Genomic DNA, 5,773 nt, shown 5'->3' with positions numbered 1-5,773 from the left:
GCCCACTTGGGGCCGATGAGGACCTCCTGAGAACTAGTCACCGAGAAGGGAAGCGGGACAATGATGAAGCATGGACTCCAAGGCGGTGCCTTCAAGAACGGCACGACACTGGATTGTCGCCACCGCCCAATCCCGAAGATCAAGTTTTCACCCGGAGCTACATGAAGGGAAGGGAACACCATGACGGAACCTTCATGAAGGAAGCGACGCCCGCGGCCACTGCCACCTTCGGCCGGAGAGAAAACCGGGCAAGTAATGTACCACAGTGCTCCCCCTTTGCCAAACCTCCACGCTACGCCAAACATCACCAACCATGCCACCCAAGTGACCATGGCTGCCCGACCGCACCCAAGGCGCGTGCTCCGCCCGCGAACACCGCGTCTCCCGCCGCCAGGGCCGCCGCCCTGCATCCAAGCAACCCCGTGAACACCCAAAGGCCTTGGCTCTGGCTTGATCGGCAGCCCCCAACCGACGGAGCAGCCAGCAACCGCCCTGCCTCAAACATCGCCAGAGCTTCACCAGAAGCCACGCCAGTGCTGAAGCAGCTCACCGGCGCGCCGCTGCGCCCGCACCATGGCTGACCCGAAGAAGGCGGCCCGTGCCACCCCACCACGCGAGAGGAAGACCGAGCCCCGCTGCCCCCGCCGCCGGTTGGGCTTCACCCGGCCACGCCCTCTGGCGGCGGCGACGAGGGAGGAGTAGGGAGGCGGAGTGGAGCTAGAAGAGGGGATCGAGGAGCCCTCCCCAGCCGCCTCGCGGGTGGCGGCGCGGAGGGATAGGGTTCCAACATCTTATATTAGTGTACAGAGGTACCCGCACTGTCCAATATAAGAACAATTTTCAAGCTAACAAAGCTTGAAAAATGTTCTTATATTATGGGACCGAGGGAGTAGTATTTAGGGCATGTATAATGGTGGCATATGGATACATATGCCCCATGACAAAAAGTAGTTTGAGGCATCTATATTTCTTTTTTCTCCCCAATGCAAGCTACCACTAGTGGGCCTCATTAAGAAATGGGAAATAAAGACTCTAGTGCACATGCACTTTTTCTCTTCAAGCACCCGCCTCCTGTAGAGGATCTCGCTTCCCTATCCGAACCTACTTTACTCGATATCCGATCCTACATGACATGTGAGGCATCACCCTGGGGCTATAGTTTGTGTGAACAAACAAGACTTGGCAGGAACCTTCATAGTCTTCTCTCTGACTAGGCAAGCTTCAATCATTTAAATCAACTGCAGTATGATATTCCATGGTTACATAAGGAGACTATATAATTCTTTCTATTATAACTTACTTGCGTTGCATTAGCCAGTGCAACATGTCATGATGCTGATGAATGAAATATGTTATGCAGGAGGCTGTTGGCGTAAGGCTTGGCATAAATATTTCTCCTTATGCAATGTAAATATTGTCTAATGTACATTGCATAAGGAGAAATATTTATGCCAAGCATTACGCCAACAGCCTCCTGCATAACATTTCATTCATCAGCATCATGACATGTTGCACTGGCTAATGCAACGCAAGTAAGTTATAATAGAAAGAATTATATAGTCTCCTTATGTAACCATGGAATATCATACTGCAGTTGATTTAAATGATTGAAGCTTGCCTAGTCAGAGAGAAGACTATGAAGGTTCCTGCCAAGTCTTGTTTGTTCACACAAACTAAGCATTGTACTGTTCACGCATCGCACCGTTCAGCGTGAGTATACCCGTGTAGTCTGACTATTCCCCATAAGCTCTGGGACAATTTGATGATGCACAGTCATATTTCAAGGCGTTTTTACACCTGTTCAGATAAAACTTCGCAGAAAATAATTTATAAATCACAGTATATGCAGGGAGGAAGTAACTGGAATGGGAATAAGCTGTAGGATGATCAATTAAGATGCTGAATGTGAATACTGACGAAGAGTGCCAAAAGGTATGTAGATCACATGTGTGCACAGCTGAAAAGATTGTTCATTGATGCCTGTTAAGTTGTCATACAAGCTTGGGAAAGACAAGGGAACAACTATTTAAATAAGACGACTCGATGTAGTCATGGCATGATTAGCACACAGGCAGATTCCGGGGAAACATCATGCCAAGCCAAAGCATGGGGGTGCCATACAGACCCACTCAGCTATATAACTAAGAGCTTAACAGACCACAACTCACATCGCCGCCTCAAGGCGTCTTCTTCGTGTTCCAGTTCCACCAACAATTAGCCAAATGGCGTCCAGCAACCAAGTAGCATCCCACAATCCAGAGCAACCAGATAAGCAAAGTCTGGCCAGCCCGCCCGGCAGCAACAAGCCTTCAACAGAGTACCAGCTGAAGACACGGCTTCTACTGCTGGCCACTCTGGTTGTGACCGTGACGTATGCAGCGGGGCTCAACCTGCCAGGGGTGGGGGTCTGGCAGGACACACAGGATGGACACTTCGCAGGCGACCCGATCCTTCCGGACACGCACTACCACCGGTACCTTGCGTTCTACTACTGCAACGCGACTGCATTCGAGGCGTCACTTGTGGCCTGCCTCCTTCTCCTTGTTCTTGATGAGGCGAAGGACAACAGTGTCTGCGCAACTGTGCTGCGGGCGGTCATGGTGCTCGATTTACTTGGCCTCATGGGGGCCTATGCTGCTGGAAGCTGCCGGGATGCTTTTACAACCATCTACTCCTCAGTGTTAGTCTCTTCCGTCTTCGCCTACATCATATATGTCTTTGTAACATACGCCTTCCAGTGGGCATTTCCCAAGAGTACATATGCCTTCCGGTGGGCATTCCCCAAGAGTACAGAAGGCAAGGCTCCTGAGAAGCAAGACAAGGATCCTGAGAAGCAAGACAACGATCCTGAGAAGCAAGACAAGGATCCTGATGGACACAGGCGTGAAGAGGAGCACAACTGCACAAGGTCTTGATGCTACTTGCAACATTCGCGGTTACCATCACATACGTGGCCGGACTGGGCCCACCTGGTGGATTCTGGAGCAACAGCCAGGACGGCCACCGTGTGAGCGACCCAATTATGCAGGACCACAACTCCAGCCGGTACCAGGCATTCTTCGTGTGCAATAGCACTGCACTTGTTGCGTCCTTGCTCATCATCGTGCTGCTCCTGGACAAGAAGCTGAGCAAGAACTTTTCTGTAAGGTCTGTTGCACTGTATGGTTTCATAGCGGTGGCGCTCATCGGCCTTGTGGGGGGCTATGCTGCAGGGAGCTGCAGGGAAGCTGATAATACCATCTATGTCGTTTTTCTGGCTGGTGCAGTTCTTGCATACATATTTCTACAGCTGGCTATTACTAAAGCCATGAAAAAGAAGGACAGATGGTGCCATACACAACTCACAACCATACGTGATTCTACTTGGCTGAAGAAAATAAAAGGCATGTTTGCTCCTAGTCCTGCAAGTTCTAGCACTAGCAGGTACGCAACCACGTATTGTTATTCCTTGGAAATTATCATTGGCCCATATAATCCAATTCTAGGATACAATTTTAACTCAGTATATCTATGCAATTACCAGCAATACAGGAGCTGACAAAGTACTGGAAAAGAATCACTCTCTTGTCATGTTGCTCGCTACTCTTGTGGTGAGCATGACTTATCAAGCTGGATTAGAGCCACCAGGCGGCCTTTGGCCAGATGAGCAGGATGGACATAAGGGTGGTGAACCAGTACTCCTCACAACTCATCCTACTGGGTACAAGGTGTTCTTCTATAGCAACTCAGCCGCCTTCGTGGCATCCTTAGTCGTCATCATAATGGTCCAGAGTATATTTCTACTTCAGCGCCATACATTGCATGCAGCCATGCTACTGGATTTGTTTGGCCTCATAACAGCATACGCTGCAGGGAGCAATAGGGATCCAAGCACCTCCATCTATGTTGTCGCCTTGGCAGGTGTTGTCCTTGTGTATGTGGTGATTCATATAGTATTCTTCACGTTAGAAAGCATGTGGGAAGCCACCAAAATCCCGATAAGTTGGATAGGAGGCGCGAGATGTTACTGTTGCTTGCGATCTTGGCTGCAACACTCACTTACCAAGCTGGCCTGACCCCACCAGGTGGCTTCTGGTCAGCTGATGACAAGTTTGGTCATCATGCAGGATTTCCAGTCCTCCTTGTGATAACTACCGTCGTCGTTACAATGCATTCTTCTACTGCAATGCAGCAAGTTTCATGGCATCTGTGACTCTCATAGTTCTTGTGAACCCCACCCTATACAAGCCGGGCATACGGTGTTATGCACTCTATGTATGCATGGTGGTGGGCATGTTTAGCCTCATGGGAGCCTATGCTGCTGGAAGCTCCCGACATGTACGAACCTCCATCTATGTGTTAACTTTAGTTGCTGCGGTATTCACCTTTCTCACCGTTCAGGTGGTTATTTTATGGATACCAAAAAACTGGAGCAATAAGCAGTCATCTACCTACTCTGGTACAGTACATGGGTCCTCTGAGCAAGAAAGCATCATCAGTGAGTCTTCTGAACTGGTAGCCCATGACACAGGAACAGAAAAAAAGGACCTTCGTGAGTACTTGGCTGCAAGTGTAACATACCAGACTGGTCTAAAACCACCAGGTGGTCTCTGGCAGGACAACAACAACAACGGACATACTGGAGGCAACTCAATCCTCCATGACATCGACAAAGGCCGTTACCGTGCTTTCTTCTATAGCAACTCCACTTCATTTATGGCTTCTATTGTCGTCATTGTCTTGCTACTTCCACGGAACAGCAACAATTGGCCACTGTGGCCAATGCATACTGCCATTTTGCTAGACATGGTAGGCCTCCTTGGGGCCTACGCAGCGGGCAGTACAAGAGAGTGGGAGATGTCAAGGAATGTCATTGCTCTGGTCATTCCTGTGCTGATCTATATTGCAGCCATACGCAGCAGTATCATTGTTCCGCAACAAGGGCCGATGTGGCAGCGGAAATTCTCATGAACCACCCCAATGATCAAGAAAGCTTAGGCTTACCGAAAAAGGGTTTCCCCCCACTTTGTATTCCAAAGCAACCAACACCGAGTACAGATAACGCTGTGGCGAGCAGCACAACACAGCAAGAGAAAAAGAAGAAGAAACAAATGCCAACGACGGCAGCTTGGCAAAGCGCGGATGACCCGCCACCGCGGCGCCCACCGGAAACAAAACACCACAGACCGAGGCTCCGATCCGCCGCGTACTAAGCAGCACCTCCAAGAAGGGATGCGACACCGCCGACGCTGCTGCCCGGACGAGTCCTCGGGTTTCCCCGGGCACGCGGAGGGAGGTGGGGGTGGATACCACCGACACCCTCCAGGGAGGAATGGTGGCACCCGCAGGTGTCACCGCGTCGGGGCCGAAGCCGGCAGGGATTTCTCCCGCATTCCAACCCCAACCGCCCAACCGAACAGAACCGACCGCCCAACCGTCGCCCATCACCATGCGCCAACGCAGTAGCGCCGCCACCCACGCCGCCTCACTACGAACACCACCACGAGGCCAAGAGGACCGAAGAGAAGCTCACCACGACGGGAGCAGCAACATCGACGCCGAGCGGGAGGGAACCACCTCCACCGCCGTCGTGCGGGAGGCCCGTGCCTCCGGCACCGTCGCAGTAGCCGTCCGGACGCGGCAGCGGGGCATGCCGGGCCACCCCTGGCCCAGCCAGGCCCGAAGCGGGCCCGTTAAGCCCCGCCGGCCGCGATGCAGCAGGCCGGCGTCGTCGCCGCCGGCACCCAGCCACGCGTCGCATCTCCCCCGCCTCCCAGAAGCCACACCGGAGCCA

The 5,773-nt window shown here is 52.0% G+C and overlaps 1 pseudogene; it reads left to right on the top strand.

Moving 5' to 3' along the window:
• The first annotated feature begins 2,222 nt into the window (after positions 1-2,222).
• LOC123153243 (uncharacterized) lies at positions 2,223-4,950 on the top strand (annotated as a pseudogene).
• Positions 4,951-5,773: the final 823 nt, after the last annotated feature.

Source organism: Triticum aestivum, chromosome 7A, assembly GCF_018294505.1.
Source record: "Triticum aestivum cultivar Chinese Spring chromosome 7A, IWGSC CS RefSeq v2.1, whole genome shotgun sequence".
Taxonomy (NCBI): domain Eukaryota; kingdom Viridiplantae; phylum Streptophyta; class Magnoliopsida; order Poales; family Poaceae; genus Triticum; species Triticum aestivum.
This window is presented reverse-complemented; position numbering and strand designations above follow the sequence as displayed.